The following is an 18,221-nucleotide window of genomic DNA, read 5'->3' as shown; positions in this document are numbered from 1 at the left end:
GTACACAGGAGAAAAGTATCGGAATGAAGGAGGATCTCTGCACACGGGCTCCCCAATGGAACAACCATAGTGGTGCAAAGTTTTAAACACAATCATTTAAAGTGTCTGGAAATTGTCCCAAGGGCATACAGGCAATGAAGGAACATTTGTTCATGAAAATCTACCAAATCTTGGTAAGAAGAGCAAGAATCTGGGCATCTGGTCAATGCCATGGAAACTCTGCTCTGGAGGAATGTGGACGGAGAAGATGGCCTCTCTCCCCACTTCCTGGTCTAGGATATCGGCTTCTCCCTGGGAGGGGCAGGCCTCCACCCTTCTCAGCCCCAGTCCCCAAGCTGTGTGCAGACGTGGCTGAGGGGTGTGGGGCTTTCCACCTATCCAGCCACCACTGGGGGTGGGGGGGGTGGTGGGAGGTGTGGAAGCTCTATGCCAGGTATAGCGGGGTAAGAATATTGGGCTTCTACTAATGACCCCACCATAGCTTACTCATAGGGTGGAGGTTCCTCCTTGGGAGAGGAAAACTGAAAATAAATAGCAAGGGCTACAGACCCCAATCAGTGCCCTGCCCATAGAGCACAAGGGTCACTGTGAAGGAAAAGGCTGCTGCCTGCCTCCAGCTCTGGGGCAGCGGGGCAGAGGTTCTGGGCAGTGGGAAACACAGGCTGTAACATGGCCCCACAGCTCTCCCTGAGAAGCCGGATTTTATTTCGAAGAGGGTGTGGGGAAGCTCATACCTAAGGACATAGCGGAGATCTTGGTAACGAGCAATTAACAGGACGTTGGACGCTCCGTGATAGCAAAAAGCTAAATGGTGGCCCCGCTAGGAATTTAACAGAGAAACCCAGGGAGAAAGAAAAGAGCTCCCCCCACGGCCCCACCACCAGGGTGGAGGAAACCTCAGAGACTGGCCTCCAAGATTACTCCTGCAAAGGGACTGGGCTGTAATCGGATCCAGTTGAGGAACAGTTTATGCCTAGGTGTTGTTGCAAATAACAGGGAAATCAGCCAGCAATTCGTGGAGGCTAAGAACTGAGGGTGATACGCACAGAGGCAAGCCATGCAGAAGCTCAACAGGGACTTTGGGGACAGGAGTCTCAGAGGCTAAACTGACCAAGGAAGAAAAGAGGAAAGACTCACATTCTTCAAGCCAGGAGCGAAAGAGAGGGACCATCAATGTCAACCTTAGAGAAAAGGATTTTCAAGGAATACTGGGAACAACCCTGTACTGACAAATTACGTAATTTACATGATATATGCAAACAAATGCAAAAGAAGGAAACGAGTTCCCTTCCTTCAACCACGCACAGAAGTTAACTTAAAATGGGTCACAGGCCTCGTGCAGGAGCTTAAAGAAAAGACTCCTAGAAGAAAGTATCAGAGTCCCTCCTTGTAACCTTGGGTGGGGCAGTCATAAGCAACAAATGAAAAAACCGTGGCTTCACCAAGATTAACAAGGTTTTGCCATCAAGAAAGTGAAAAAACAACACACTGAGTGGGAGAAAATATTTGCAAATCACGTATCTAACAAGAGACTTGTAACCAGAGTATGTAGAGAGAACTTTAACAACTCCGCAACAAGAAGACCACTCTGTTAAAAACAAGCAAAGGATCTGGATACTTATTTCTCCAAAGAAAATGCACAAATAACCAGTAATTGCATGAAAAGATACTCAAAACTATTAGCCACTAAGGAAATACGAACCAGAATCACAATGAGATACCACTCCACACCCTCTAGAAAGGCTATACTGAAAGGAAAAGGTAGGGGCGCCTGGGTGGCTCAGTTAAGTGTCCGACTTCAGCTCAGGTCATGATCTCCCAGTTTGTGAGTTTGAGCCCCGTGCCCCCCCTCCCTCTCTCTCTGCTCTCCCTTGTTCATGCTCTGTCCCTGTCTCAAAAATGAATAAACACTAAAAAGATAAGAAGACAAATAATAGCAAATTGTTGACAAGGATGTGGGGCAACACTTCTTTTAGTATGCCAAAAGACATAAAAATGTGTTTTCACACAAAAACTTGTATGCACATGTTTATGGCAGCATTATTCAGAATAATCTAGAAACAACAGAAATGTTCATCAACTAATGGATGAATTAAAAAAATGTACACCCATACAACGGGATTCAGCTGTAAACAGTAATGAAGGACTGTTACATACTGCCATATGGATGAACCTTGAAAACATGCAGGGTGTCACAAAACTGGTCACAAAACATCCACATTATGTTATTTGACTTACGGAAAATGTCTGGAAGAGACACTGAGGGGGTGATCACCGCACGCCTCTGTGGATAGACTCAAAATCTCTTAATTATATACCATAAGTGGATAAATGTTTACGGTCTGCTAATTATATCTGAATAAAGGTACTAACCAAAGTGCTTATAAATAATAATAGTCACGTGCCCCCAACCCCCAACTCCAGGGAAGCTGGGCAAAGTTGGAAGAGAGACAGGCCCAAGTAGCCGTTGTTTCTGCTTTGAAGTTTTCTTCTTCGGTGATTAAAACTAACTGGGAATAAGGTCTCGGGTCGCTTCTATAAAACCCATCCCTTCTCTGACATATTTACTTCTGTGATGACATCCTGGGTTCTTTTTTAATTTTTTGGACTGTATTTTCAAAAGAGGCTCGATAAGTCAAGGGGTTCTTTCTGTGACTGTTTAGGTTAAATTGGTACAGTGTCTGTGTCAGAATTATCAGTTGTGATTTCACAATTCAGAGGGACACCATGATGTGGTAAAAGAACGCTGAACTTTGTGCTAGGGGCCCTAGTTAATTTAAATTCATTTCCTACATCCAGCAATCTTTTCTGTGGCGAGAGCTCTCTCTATGGGCCCAAAGCTTTTCAATGTATTGTATTGTATTTTGAGAAGGAGAGAGAGAAAGAGCACAGGAGCAGGGAAGAGGGGCAGAGGGAAGGGGGTTAGAGGGGGGGCGGAGAATCTTAAGCAGGTTCCATGCTCAGCGAGGAATCCAATGCGGGGCTCAATCCCATGACCCTGGGATAATGACCGGAGCTGAAATCAACAGCCACTTAACTGACTGAGCCACCCAGGCGTCCCCTAAAATTTATTTTTAAAATTAATCTTTAAAAGTGCCATTGTCTATTTTATTTTAAATGTTCAATTTTCTGTATTAGTGACTGTGTCACAAGAAAGGCTAGAGTTTTGAATGTGCCTGTGTTTCTTACCCATAGGCAATGTGTACTCCCTAAAATCACGGTAGTTCTAAAAGCTGATGATTCGGAACATCAGTAACCCTAGGAGTGTGTAACTGAAGTCTCACGTGATCTCAAGAGCCTGTCTGGGTCCAGAAATCCAGGCGCTCTGATCTCTTTCTACTGGTCACTAGAGGAACTTGGTTAAATGACTTAAAGTCTTATATCTCCACTTCCTAGTCTACAGCATAGGGTAAAAATTAGAACTTAACTCACAGGCATGTGGTAAGAAATAAATGAGTTAAGGTTTGTAAAATTAACAGAGCCCAATTGCTAGGATCCAATAAGTTATTTTTTAGTTGGACTCCCCCCCCCCCGCCCCCCGCCAAGGCTAATATGGGCCGCTTTTCACTGGCTGTTCCAACAAGAAATTAATAAAAGGAAGATACTTCTAAATGTCCCAACTAGCTGACGTTTGTTAGAAAGTGCTTCCCATATATATGTTCGTATATACATAATATTTAAATACCACGTTCACACTCACATAATGTGGCGCTTAAAATATACATGTGGTGTGGTGTACTTTTAATAGAGTAGTGGATCTTTGCAAATATTCCAGAGAGGCTTGTGAGAAAAAATGATTAGACATGTATAATGCCGCGGGACTTTGCTCGTGTCAGGCCAGAGTCTGGATGGAAAAATTTCAATTTAAACAATATAAATTTCAATTAAACAATATAATACATAGGAGGTTGTATTTTTTTTTCTTTTGCCAAAAAGAACCAGTAAAACACTTTCGGTTCTATTTCTGTCTAATATTTCGTTAAGAAGGTTATTTTAATATCCAACCGTGTTAAATGAATTATTCCAAAATAAAATATATTCCTTTAACCTAATATTGGACTTTATTAGAAAAATTAATGTTTTCCCTTGGTTTTTTTTTTCCTCACTTATTCACGCAGTGTCAAGAATTTTCTCAAGGCAAAAAAAGATAATGAAACTATTCAAAAGGGACTTTATGGGCCTTTGTGCCCCAGGAGAATCACTCCAGGGCCTTATAACTAAGCGATTCAAAGTTGGGGAGTCAGCCTCCACTTCTTGAAGGGGTCCCCATCGATATTCTGCAGCCCCAAGGGCCAGAGGCTGAAGGAGACTCAGCGACAAGTCCCTTGACATGGGTAACTACGAGCTGGGGAAAACGGGGTGGACGCATCACAGTGCCTGCCGGTGACAGACTGCTTTATGGGCCCAAGGGGGACCTCTCTTTACAGGTGTCCAAGAAATAACTGTTGATACGTGGCAGATGGAAAGGGGGCTTAAGCACCGTTGCCTGTTGTAACGAATTCATATTTGGGCTGTAGCGTCTTTGATCCGAGTGTTCACCACTCATGTTCCCGATTGAAATTTGTGTGTATTTGTCGAAGACTCAAGAGAAGAAGGTGAAGGTCCCCTTGAGTGGACTTGTTTGTTTCCACGCGATTTCTTCGGATACTTGGTATAGGTGTGGTTTGAAAAGGTGGTTGGTGGCATAAGGGGAACCCGGAAATATTAGCGGTGGGATTTAATGGCGTGGTTATTTTTTTGTAAGGCAGTGACTTACAAGGTACTTTTCTCTAGTGTTGTGTATCAGTCATTGCTACTACTCATGCTACTACTGCTCTGTGTCACAGGTTTTCTCGTCCCAGGATCCAGGTTAAAGGAGGGGCCTTTACCGGAGGCAAGCTGTCCCTAAGGGAAAAATCCAGAGAGCTGATGGAAACACACCATGTACCGGAAAGCTTCTCTTTCCACCTGACACGTGTCAGCCCAAGGACATTCGTATTCCAAAGGAAGTCACCGGCCCGATCCGAATACCAACGGAGCCTCATCGCAAATGCGTATCCCTCTCAAGACACTGGAGGCCACTTGGTCACAGGTAGATGTGTATAATCCTGTAACTTGTTTAGAATCTAAAAGAAAGGGAAAACAAGTAGCTTGGAACAGTAATGCAATCTACCACACAGATGTCGTATTGATGGAGTAAAATTTAATGGTGCCAGATTTTATTCTTGGGTTTTCATTCTCTGTCTTAAAAACTCAGCCATGTTTTACATAATTTCAAACTAAAAAGACGTATGGTTTGTGATTTCATTAAATAATTTCACGTGGAATGACACTTCGATTACATTTATGACCGTTACACTTTCTTTCCTTTGCTAGGGCACTGGGGTTTTAGGCTGGGGCATACTTCCCTAAGTCTGTGGGTCACTTGGTACTGACTCAGGAACACAACTCCCTAATTGATTTCATGGCTTTCTATGTGTGTATTTTGCAGGACTTTCTTGTTCAATCTACATATTATAAATCATGATTCACAGGGGCAGAAGTCTCTTTCAAGTCCAATACTATTTCCGCAGTATTTTATTGGTGCAAAAATGTATTAAACAATAAATAAGAGTACTTTTAAAAACTATTCCTGTACCCATCAAAGATGATAGCTGTTCCAGACGATCTTTGCATACTCTTAATTTTTATAAACTTGAGTTATTTCAGAATATTTCTTTTTATTATCATTAAGGAAATCAATGAACAACGCAGGGGAATTTTGTTTCTGAGTTCCAATAGGGCCATCGTTAACAACAAGTGTTCTGGTGCTCCTGGGTGGCTCAGTCGGTTAAGCGTCCGACTTCAGCCAGGTCACGATCTCGCGGTCCGTGAGTTCGAGCCCCGCGTCAGGCTCTGGGCTGATGGCTCGGAGCCTGGAGCCTGTTTCCGATTCTGTGTCTCCCTCTCTCTCTGCCCCTCCCCCGTTCATGCTCTGTCTCTCTCTGTCTCAAAAATAAATAAACGTTAAAAAAAAAAACAAGTGTTCCGTGCAACGACCACACAGTCACTTATTTTTTTCTTTTGTTCAATTCAGTTATTTTGCATGGTGAACATTTCCAATTTCTCCTTGAAGTTCATTCCTCAGCCATAGTAACATTTGGTTTTGTAGAAGATTTTCATTTTAGAGTTCTCACATCTAATTTTTCATTCTAATCTCATAATGTCTATGAGAGATGGTCTGTTAAATGATTTGCTATATAGCGATAGACTTTGAAGTTTCAGTAAAATGAACTTACCTTTCTTTAGATCTCTTCTCTTTTCTTTCACTTTATTGAAATCATTTCGATTACCTAATAATGAAAGTTGATGACCCAGATTTTTTCCAGTGTGTAAACATATTGAGAGCAGTCAGACGTATTCGGAAACAGAATGGACTCTTTATGCCCCAACATCATTTGTGTATTATTCTTTCAGTATATTAAGTGTGCCTCAGTGTCTAAAAGTAATCATTGCAGCCTGACAAAATATGTTATTCCTGAAAATTTATCCAATAGAATAATATACCTTTAGTCCTCTTCCTGTTAGCTTTCTACATTTCTTATCCTTTATTTACTGTATATTTTCATTGAATTTTTACAGGAGAAAACCAAACCCCGAATTTAGAATAGTTAAAATTATGGACATCATCTTGTACCACTGTTTAATTTCACTAAATCTTAATGTAATCAAATTTAATATGATTTACAAACTGTAACAAAGTAATTTCTAAAGGCACAGTAATGTTAGACACTATATGTCGTGCCCACTCCTTCTCAACTCTCTCCTTTCCTTCTTCCCCTTTTTGGATTAACAGACATTTTTATTTCAACTTTCCTTTTCTCCCCCTGTCCTGTTCTTTTCTGTTTTGTGTTACTTTATTATTTTCTTCACTTCCTTTTTCTTTCCATCAACTTTTCTTCTTCTGTCCACCGTCTGTTTCTTTTCCACTTATTCGTCTCATTTCATTTCAGACTTTCTTTATTTGATGCTTTCACTTCTAAAATTATCTTCTCTTTTTTCTTGTTCCTTAATTATTCACTATTATACCACAAAGCGATTCATTAAAATCTCTGTTGTGTCACCTAGCATGAGGGATTATTTGAAAATTAACGGGTCTCTATTATGCCTCTCTGATAAAAATAAGATTTAACAGACCAAAAGAGAGCCTAAAGTCTTTGAAAGGTGATGAGTCCAAGTATTACCAGCACTTAAGTAAAAAAAGAAAAAAAAATCTATGTAAGACTGAGTAAGAGAAAAATTCTTCTCCTAACATGCAAGTAAAAGAAACAAATGGTAATTAGGGGAGAAAAGACAAACTACCTGGGTGATAGATTGTGAAGATACAATTAGTACATAATGGGAGTTAAGAGAGAGAAGAAAAATGGACCTAATGCAGGAGGAGACGCGGCAGTGGGGGAAAAAAATGAGAAAATTTCTCTTAAGATGAAGAAAGATATGGATATTTACTTAAAATTTCACCATGTTCAAGCAGAATGAAAGAGATCGTAATTTAAAAACTTGAATAGCAAAAACAAGCTTCCGATTATAAACTAAGTAAGCCACGTGGGTGTAAAGTACAAGATAGAGAATATAGTCGATAATATTGTAATAATGCCGGATGGCAACAGATGGTAACTACGTTTATTGTGGTGAGCATTTCATAATGTATATAAATGACAAATCAATGTGTTGTGCACCTGAAACTAATATAATACTCTATGTCAACTATACTTCAATAAAAAAGAGAATTTACTGGGGTTCCTGGGTGGCTCAGTTGGTTGGGCGTCAGACTCATGATCTCACTGTTTATGGGATCAAGTCCAACGGGGGGCAGAGAGAGAGAATCCTAAGCAGGCTCCCGGCTGTCAGCATGAAACCCGCCGGGGTTCGGTCTCATGACTGTGAGATAATGATCTGTTCAGAAATCAAGACTCAAATGCTTAATGGACCGAGCCACCCAAGAGCCCCATTAAAAAAAAAAAAATTACTGACAATATCTAGAAAGAAAAAATAAATGGTTAGTAAGGAGATGGAATCAGCTTTACTTTAGAATTTTTGTGTTAATATTAAATATTGGAAGATGATGAACACATTTTCAGTTTATGACTTAGTAGGATTTGACTTCGGCTAATACAACATTTATGCCAAACAGCAAAAGGGATATTTTCAAATGCGTGAAGACTCCCAAACTATACCACCGTGTATTATCTCTAGAAATAGTATTGAATATTTAAGAAACCTATTATACATTGAGAGCGAGTAGTGAAAGGAATAAAAATATGATAAGGTTCTGTTTCTTATGGGAGAGCCTACAAAGACTAGCTTGGTCCTTATGTTGACAGAAGAATGTAAGTTTTAAATAGTTTATAATGACAGAGTCATAGAATAAAGTTAGCTGTATAACTTCAAAATCCTAAATTGCCCAAAGTAATTTAGTCTTGGCTGTTTGAAGGACAAAATGAAGGAAATAAAGGAACAAAGAAAACATTAGACGTGTTTTGAATTGTAGAAGAGATAGAAAATTTAAGAGAACCACACAAAGTATAATGACAATACGATGGACCCTGGATTTGCAAACTCACATTTTTTTCCCATCCTCTTCTCTCATAGAGACGCAGGGAAGCTGCAAACTGAGCTGGAGCTGGTGTCTCAATGTGAGTAGGTTGCTCTAATCACATATGTGCAGACATCCATGGAATCCGTGGTGTGGGGCCGAGTCAGCCACTTGAGGAAGGAATCCGGACTCAGGCTGCTTGTTCTGTCGTCGTGGATCATGACGGGGGATCTGAGTAATGGTGAAGTGATGCGTGATGGTATTCCATGATACTCACATGCTTTTGAATGCTCGTGGATCCTAAAAAGGGGGGGGGATTTCTTTTCTTGGGGAAATTTGGAATGACCGGATCGTATGGTATTTCTTGTCTTTGGATCATATGGCATTTCTATTTTTAATTTTTTGAGGAAACTCTATACTGTTTTCCACAGTAGTTGCACCAGTGTACATTCCCATCAACAGTGCGCCAGGATTTCTCTCTCTCCAAGGCCTCACCAACATTTACTATTTCTTGGCTTGTTCATTTCAGCCATCCTAACAGGTGTAAAGTGATAGCCCATTGCCGTTTTGATTTGCGTTTCCCTGATGATTAGTGATGTTGAGCATCTTTTCGTGTGTCTGTTGGTCTTTGGAAGAATGTTCAGTTCCACTGCCCATTTTTTAAGCAGATTGATTTCTTTTTTGTTTTTTGGTGTTGTGTTTTTAAAGCTCTTTATATATTTTGGATCTTAACCCCTTACTGGATAGATCATTTGCCAATATCTTCTCCCCTTCAGTAGGTTGCTATTTTGTCTTGTTGATGGTTTCCTTTGCTGTGCAAAAGCTCCTTATGTTGATGCAATTCCGATAGTTGAGTTTTTGCTTTTGTTTCCCTTGCCTCAGGAGACGTATCTGGAAACAGTTACTATGGCCAATGTCAGAGTAATTGCTGCCTGTGCTGTCTCCTAGGAGTTTTATGGATTTAGGTCTCACATTTAGGTCTTTAATGTAATTTGAGTTTATTTTTGTACTGAGCCATAAGGTGAAATTTGATAATGTACCCAAATGTTCACAGGCAGCTAAAAGGTAATGATAAGAATACTGTTGACAATGGTCAATACACCTGGGATGATACTAGAAATTAGGAGTAAAAGGAAAGCAGAGATATCCAGTTAAATAATTTTCAACCAAAGCGGCAGTACTGTTGCTTTCTTGGGGGAGTATCTGGAAATAAGTGGGGACGTTTTGGTTGTTAGGCAGCCTGGAGCACTGGTGGCATTTAGGGTCCTTGTGCAATTAATATCCTGAAGTATGTAGACGATTCTTCTGAAGGAAGGCTTGTCTTTTTCTGAGTGCCAGTGGTGCCTCACTGAGAAATACTGTCCTATGAACTTGGGATTTTTAAAGAATGAAGCTGATAATGGAAATTAAATTAAATTAAATTAAATTAAATTGTAAGCTATTCATATAACAGTAAAGGACACAAATAGGCAATACATACACAGAGAAACATAAATGGTCAACAGCTGTAAGGAAAAGATTCCATCATTTAATAAATAACAAAGTGATGATAAAAACAAGATATCTATTCTTCAGATTGGCAAATATTTAAAAAAACATATAGCATTCAACGTTATAAAGGTTTTTGATAAATGACAATCTCATAAACTGCTAATGAGAGTTTTCTTTTGGCACAAGATTTTTGGAAGACAAATTAAACTATCCATCAAAAACTTTTAAGCACTATAGGCTCATTTGGAACAATGATTCTGCTACTACAAATTTTTCTTAAAATAACATTTAGACAGTGTTGCACAGATGAACTTCGAGATTGTCATAATGTTGTGAGTTGTAGTGAAAATTAGTAAAGGATTGTAATTTCTAATCAATAAGGCATTGGTTAAATGAATTATTATATAGCTGTTCAGTGGAACATGAGTCAGTCATTAAAACTATGAGGTCAGTTGATGTTGACTTAAAAATGTGTCCATGATGTACTGTTGATAAAAAAGACAAAGGGGTACCAGGGTGGCTCAGTTGGTTAAGCATCCAACTCTTGGTTTTGGCTCAGGACTTGATCCCAAGGTTCGTGAGTTTGAGCCTTGCATTGGGCTCTGTGCTGCCAGTGCAGAATCTGCTTGGGATTCTCTCTCTCTCTGCCCCTCCCCTGCTTTTCTCTTTCTCTCTTCCTCTCTCTCTCAATAAATAAATAAACTTAAAAAAAAGACAAATATTAAGCAGTCTTGTAGAGTAATAACTTTTATCTAAAAAACAGGTATGCCTCTCTCAGTGAGTGCGAAGGTTGGAAGTTTGAAGAATATGCGACTAAATATTACCTTGGGTGTGTGAAGTCAAGCATTTCTCTTTTTTAGTCTTTGCTTTGCTTCCTGAATGTTAAATAAGGGGATAGGTTTCCAGTACTTTTGAAAAAGCAAATTACTAGTTAACAACTTCCTACTATTAAACCATTGCGTGAGATATAATTTGAATTTTTGGAATTCGATCTATACATTATTGGGAAATGAATCACTCTACTACATATTTTTAAACAATGTAAAACTTAAAAATGCAACTAAATTCAATGAAATTCACCAGACATAACATGAAGCACCAATATAATGTTAGCAGATAACATTAGCATCAATATAATGTTAGAAGATATCCATCCCTCGAAGATGGGTATGTGAAGCAATTATATTCATATAAATAATTGAACAAAATTGAATAATAATTGAAACAAAAGCTAAAATGACTCTCAGAAAGATATCATTAAAATTAAGATACTAATTCTATTTGTTCATGTATAAAAGGTTGCCTGCTTTTCTACCATTCAGGTGAGAAGATCATAACCTACTAATTATCTAACTATATATTTTTATATTTACACATGTGGGTGTATAGATATACGTGTGATTTTGATTCCATTATTCTTAGAATATATTTTTATATATAATACCTACTAGCATATTTACTTTTTAAATCATTAAAATAAGTTAATCGTATAACGCATTTGGAAAATACAGACATAGAAACAAATTTCAATATCCACTAACCTAATACAACCACTGTTAGCATTTTCAGAGTTTCATTCTAGTCAGTTCATCCGCATAGACTTCTCCAGAGTACTAATGTTAGTGTGCATGTCTATTATTATGAAACCAATTTTCCAACCATTCAAGATAATTTAAAACAAAGAAATGTCTTTCCTTTTCCCACACTGATTAACACTGTATTATGTCAAGGTGTGAGTACCCTTCACCTTGGTATCCTGTGCCACCATTCATCCCAGAAAGCAATTCCACCAGAGCCTTGAATTCAGCCAGGAAAAAAAGAAATGCGTTGGCAGGGTTTAGGCAATAATTCCACCCTTCATTTCCGTTGACATTTCCATAACTACCAAGATCATAATGATAGGTAATTTCATCAGTAGCATTTCTTAACAATGCAAATAGAAAACAATTGCTGAAGTGCCCACTACTGTCTGCATATGGGGTGGTGTGTGTTTCGTAGTCCATCATTGAGCTGACAATGAGCTTGACCTTACTCCCTCAACTTGGGATTCCCTGGCTAATTGTCACTGTGAGTAGGAACCGTGTTCATTTATGATGGAAGAAGAGCTACCACATGAACCCGTGTACGAAATAATTGGTGGTCAACCAGGTCATGAACAACTGGCCAAATACCGTGTTTTGTTTCCGTGGGTCCCTTAGAGCAACAGCAAGATGATAAGGCCTTGTCAATACACATTCTCCGCTGTGTGAGTTTTGGTCAAGGCTCGGTTTGTTGTGGTCATGGCTGACTGGGGGCATCTGCACTGTGGCTCAGCACACCGTCTCCTGACGGTCACTGCCCAGGTGCCAGGAGCCATGTTTGGAATAGAGGTGGCAGCACAGATGCGAGGGACCGGACGTCTGGGAGAGGTGGGATGTTGCCGGAATGGCGAAACTTCATTCTGAGCTGTGCCGTGATCCTTTCAACGTGGGTTTTCTGCACTATTCAGGAAGAACTGATGGCCGCTGCCTACGTGACATTTACCTTCTAGGGTAAATGAAGTTACCCGCTTCTTGAACCAAACCTAAAGTCAGAAAGGTGGCATTTTCATCAAGGGAAAAATGGGAGACCCGGTGCCTCAGAGTCTCTGAGCAGCGTCTTTGCTCCGTTTCATGGACATTTGGAAAGTCCTTTCTCTTAACATTCTTAGTATTTTATTCGTTTATTTTCCTAGGAATAAAGGGTAAAATTGCCAAGATATGTCTACGAGTTACAGGCCCAGGGTAGAACATCCTTTATGTGAACCAGACTCCTACAGCTTACTTTTCCAACAGTAAACTCAGCCAAAAGTTCATTCTTCCTATTTTATTGTTTACTATCTCTTTCATTTTTCTATTCTGTATTGGCTGTAAGCTATGGCAAATTTTGCACATTACTGTTATTATCAAGTTATTAAATTAAATAATCATATTATCTAAGTAGACATCCAGAAGTATAGCACAGTGCATTGTGAAGCTGGGGCACGGATTGATAATATTGTGGATTCTGTCTTAAAATCTCGAATGATTTGGTTTTAAAATCAAACGTCTCTTTTAAATAAAATTTTAAATCAAACTTGAACATTTTCAAGTGTAAATGAATGCAGCCATTTCCTTAAAAGGAATTTTAAATAAAACAAAATACAGAAAAGAGCACAGGGCATAAATGTAAAAAACTCAGTGAGTTGTCACTTTGTGAATGTCCACATACCCAACATTCAGACCAAAAAAACAGAAATTTATCAGCACTCAAGTGAACTCATTCGTGCTCCCTCTCGGTATGGCTCCCTCCTTCTTACTCAGTGCCAACCCCTGTCTTGATTTCTAACAAGAAAAAAAGTTTAGGTTCGCCTGTCTTGGGGACTTTAAATGAAATCCTGTGATGGACAAATGATAGATAGATAGGTGGATAGATAGATAGATGCTTAGAGATATAGATACAGAGATGCATAGATTTGTGTTTGGCTTCCCCTGAACATTATTGTTTATGAACCTCATTTCTGTTGTTGCATTTAGCAGCAGTTCATTTTTGTTGCTTTGGGTCACAATTGAAGAGTTAGAACACAGTTTGTTTTACAGCTGATGGACTTTTGTCTTGTTTCCCCCTTTCGACTCCGTGAGTAGTCTGGTACACGACTTGTGGTACACTGTGCAAACGTTCCTGTTGGATGTGTACTGAAGACTGGCATCGTTGGCTCACACAGGATAATGACAGTTTCAGGGTGCTAGCACCAATTGTGTTATCAGCACCATGGTTACCGAGAACAAGTTAAGGTTGCTTGGCAGGTTCTTTTTTTGTGTTTTTTACCGAATATGTAAGTCAGTGTCACAATTTCAGTGTCAGGCCTATAAATCAAGGGGTAATTAGAGAAGTCTGGCTTTTTCCCCCGGTCCCCTACACTGTGTTCCTTCCCTCCCTGAAGCACCACGTTTGAGAAGTAGCTACCGTAGGGCTTCCACTGTCTCCATATGCAGCCAGTAAGTGAGCATCATGGGTGTTAGAAATGGATTTCTTTGATGAAAAGTGTGGCTTGTTGGTAAGCAGAATGGTTACGGAAATCGCGTTGACCAGTGAAATTCACAACGTTTAAGATCTATAAATTGGCTAGGAACATGTTGAGCACACTTGCATAAGCACATGAAGACACTAGAATGGTGAGAGTCAAGTAGCCTAGAAGTGGAGCTTTGGATAGGGCTGCTAAGTGGTCTCATGTTCAGTCACTGATTTGGAAGATAATCCATGAGCTATATGATTAACACAGTTCTACAAAGGGAATATTGTCACATTTGTTTTGGGTGGAACTTTGTGGAAGGTGCTGTGGACTTGAGGTAACTTACAGAACTGGCCATAGAACTGTTCCGTGTCTATTTTGTAATGAATGTATGTGTGACAGATTTCGATCCGAGATTGAGGTTTTAAATGAAGTCTGTAATACTTACCAGCCCTAACTATTGCTGACGACTGATAACTTACCAAAAAGACTCTTGCTACGGTCACTACTGAGAGTGGCCTTCACTACCTTCTTGATCTGGGAAAATCCTACTTCAAGCTACCCAAAAGACACATTATGAAAGAAGACTTGTAACAAAAACAACAAAGACCACTAATCAATGTTTCCAATGAAGATATCAGTAACGATGGCGTAAAGATTAAATAGTAAAATATATATTCCAAATTTATACGCAGTCAATCTAACCTAATCAGCATCACGCTAAACAAACTACGGAAAGAATCGATGTTTACAAAACCTTACCAGAAAGGTGAAGTTGCTTAGCATCACCTTATAGGTATCGAGTATTGGTTTCTGAGAATAAAAATCTAGAAATATTAGAAGAGTCATTTTTAGAATGTGACTTCGGCAAGTTTCATTCCGTGAAAATGAATTGTTTTTCAGATCATTATTTCCACAGAGGTTTCAATTAAGTTCCAGCATCATCAGACTGTTTTGGTGTCTGTGACATTCTGAGATACAGCTGTGGGGGAATGTGCTAGGTTTTGGTAGAGTTATTTATAGATTAGAAATTAATTTATCTCCCGGTTAATCCTCCTGACAGCTGATTGACAAGGGCAGACAAGTTAGACACCGAAGAATGGAAGAGGGCCTTCTGAACAGGAAAGCTGTGGGCGCGGGGAAGGTGCACAGGGAGGGGAGAGACGGGAGAAAAGGCTAACAAGTGATTTTTTAAGTCAACCCCAAGCACTGCCTCTATTCTGGAACAATATTCTTTGGTGGTAGGAGTTGAACTGTTGCATTACAATTGTTGAGACATTGCACTAACATGACTGCACCAAGCCTTCAAGTTCTTTGTCAAGTTTCCCGCCCAAACTTGACTGACCCACTTGAACAGCTCCCTAGAAAGTACCAATTTCCCTTTTTTGTTTTACAAAATTTTAACTTATATAATGACGCTTTTAGTTTTAAGGTTGTAATCTCTCCTTATAAGTGTTACAGCCAGTCATTTATTTATATTCAGCCCAGGTTTTGATTTAACTTGATTTCCTATGGCGATTGCCGTCTTAGTCTTTCCTGATTTAATTAACTGAGTAGATTTCAATATAATATATTTTAGTCTATCATTTCTAAAAATTAACTTTCATGATGTGTTAAGAATTAAATACTGTCAAGTTGCTGCAAAATTGTTACCATTTTAATAGAACTACACAAAACAGGAAGAAATTACCGAGATTGAATGTGCTTTTTGAAAATTTTAGTTATGAGATCCATCAATGCTGACATCTTAATTTTGTTCTACTCTTCAAGTGATGCATTTATTTTTATGTAATTATGAGCTGTCAAAGGTCCCTTTCATAACAACAGATTTTATTTGCTTCACTGAACTTAATGAAATCCTTGTGCATGAGTGAATTTCACAGATATATTTAAATTCGGTACCTGAAAGTCTTGTTTCTAATGGTGTTTATTGTTTTAAAACATGAAGGCTATTGAAGAAAAAACAAATAAAATCCTATGAGCCACAGGTTAAAAGATATTGAAGAACATATTTAGCAGATTTTGATGGCTTCGGTCGGTTGTATTCCTACATCGCTTCAATCTCTTGGATGGCTAATTTAATCTTAACGTTGCCAGACACGATTCTGTAACTTTCTTCGGAAATCCAGTTGTCTCCCTTTCTCTGTGGTTTTGCTTTCCATGGTTTCAGTTACCCCCAGTCAAACTTGGTCCGGGAGCAGACAGTCCTCCTTCTGACTTATCATCACAAGGTCAATAGTAGTGTCACGATGCCTACATTATTCACCTCACTTCATCTCATCGCACGGGCATTTTATCATCTCACATCGTCACAAGAAGAGTGAGTATGGTACAACAAGACATTTTGAGAAGGAGAGAGAGAGAGAGACCAGGTCCATGTTACTTTCACTACAGTGTATTGTTATAATTGCTCTATTGTATTATTATTGCTATTAATCTTTTACAATCCTCAGTTTAAAAATTAAACTTCATCGTAGGCATGTACTGGAATAAACATAGTATATGTAGGGTTGGGTACTCTCCATGGTTTCAGGCATCCATTGGATGTCTTGGAGCGTATCCTCATGGATAAGGGGGGACTACACGATGTGCTGTCGTCAGAAAGGGTTTCCTTAGAACTAACAGCTTTGTTTTGACGACTACATCATTCTAAAAAAGGTATTTAGTCCATTCAATGGTTTCCCTAAATCAATCAGCCACATTAAACATTCTATGAGCTTTAGAACCATCTCTGGATTTGGAGGTTCTGAGGAAGAAAGAACTACCAGAAGCCTAGTCCTTATGCCCCCTCCCTGGCACCCCATGTACTCTTCCTCTTTTTCTCTATTTCTGTCCTCCCTCCCTTTCCCCTCCTCTTCCTTCCCACCCACTCCCCTCTCTTTCTCTTCTCTTCCCTCCTCTTTCTTAACCTACCCTTTTCCTTCCTCCCTCCCATCAGTCATCACCCTATACTGATGACCCCTGCTCAGTTGATGAGATTTGTTTTGGCCACTCATGGTTAGGATATCACTTTTGATTGTTTTGGTCACCTTCCACTTCTAAATATATGCTATAATTATTATACCTATAGTTTTTTTTTTTAAGTTTATATACTTATTTTGAGGAGGTGAGAGAGAGAGAGAGAGAGAGAGAGAGAGAGAGAGAATCCCAAGCAGGTTGCTGACAGCACAGAGCCTACCTACCACAAGGCTCGATCTCACAAACTGTGAGATCGTGGCCTGAGCTGATATTGAGTCAGACACTCTCAGGTGCCCCTATACTTCTTATCTTGTTCAGAGTTCATTTCATATCTAATGATACCTTTAGATTCTAATCCTGTGACTCGCTTGTGGTCACCTTCTTTAAGTCTGAGCGCAGTGCAGAAAAAAGAGTATTGACTTTGGGCAGCGAAGCTCAATTTCAGTCCAGCTCCGCCACTAAAGTGTCGGGTCCTGTCCCTCTCTGGGCTTTGGTTCCCAATAAGGGGGTTGGACGAAGTTAATGTTCCTAACCTGAATGCTAAGAATTAGACCTCAGTATTCTTTGAAATTCTTAAATTTGTAAAGAAAATTTCGTGTAAGTGTGCATTCGTTTGGACAGTGTCTAAACCTTTATAAGGTTCTCAAAAAGTTTCCTTGATTACAGTAACTTCATATCTGTGGTGTCAGCTTATGTTTCAGACACATCATTCTAATAATCACTTATAAAAAGTATATTAAAGCCTTTGGAGACTCTGGACTGTGCTAGAAATTTAAGAAGCCGTGGCTTGGTACCCCGGGACAAACATACAAGAGGCCCTAAACTATCTTGTGAATGTATAAAAAACGTGATTAAATGTTCTCAGCCAGAAACGGCACCAAACGGTAGAAAACAAACAGTTGTCACTCCTATTACAAATTTACATATCTCGAAATTCATGACATAAATTAACTTGAATTAGAAGTCACAAGGTTTCTTAGCTCTGGGGTTTCAAGCTGTGACTTTCTGCAACATGTAAATTCAGTGAACCTAAAACTTCTTCACCATGAATAGTCATGAACAGATTTCAAGAATAGTGTCATAAGTTCCTATTGAAACTACAGTCTGAAAGGTTCATTAACTTTAGTGAAGAAATAAAATCTGAATTGGCTCAAACCCCTTATCTATATTTAAAAATTTTACCCTTGTGCTCTTTGCCGGTTTTTCAAA

This window comes from Lynx rufus, unplaced genomic scaffold (genome assembly GCF_022079265.1).
Source record: "Lynx rufus isolate CCGP_SWC_20201006 ecotype Redwood Valley unplaced genomic scaffold, mLynRuf1.p SCAF_1, whole genome shotgun sequence".
In the NCBI taxonomy this organism is placed as follows: Eukaryota; Metazoa; Chordata; class Mammalia; order Carnivora; family Felidae; genus Lynx; species Lynx rufus.
The sequence above is the reverse complement of the archived record's forward strand: the minus strand, read 5'-3'. Positions refer to the sequence as shown.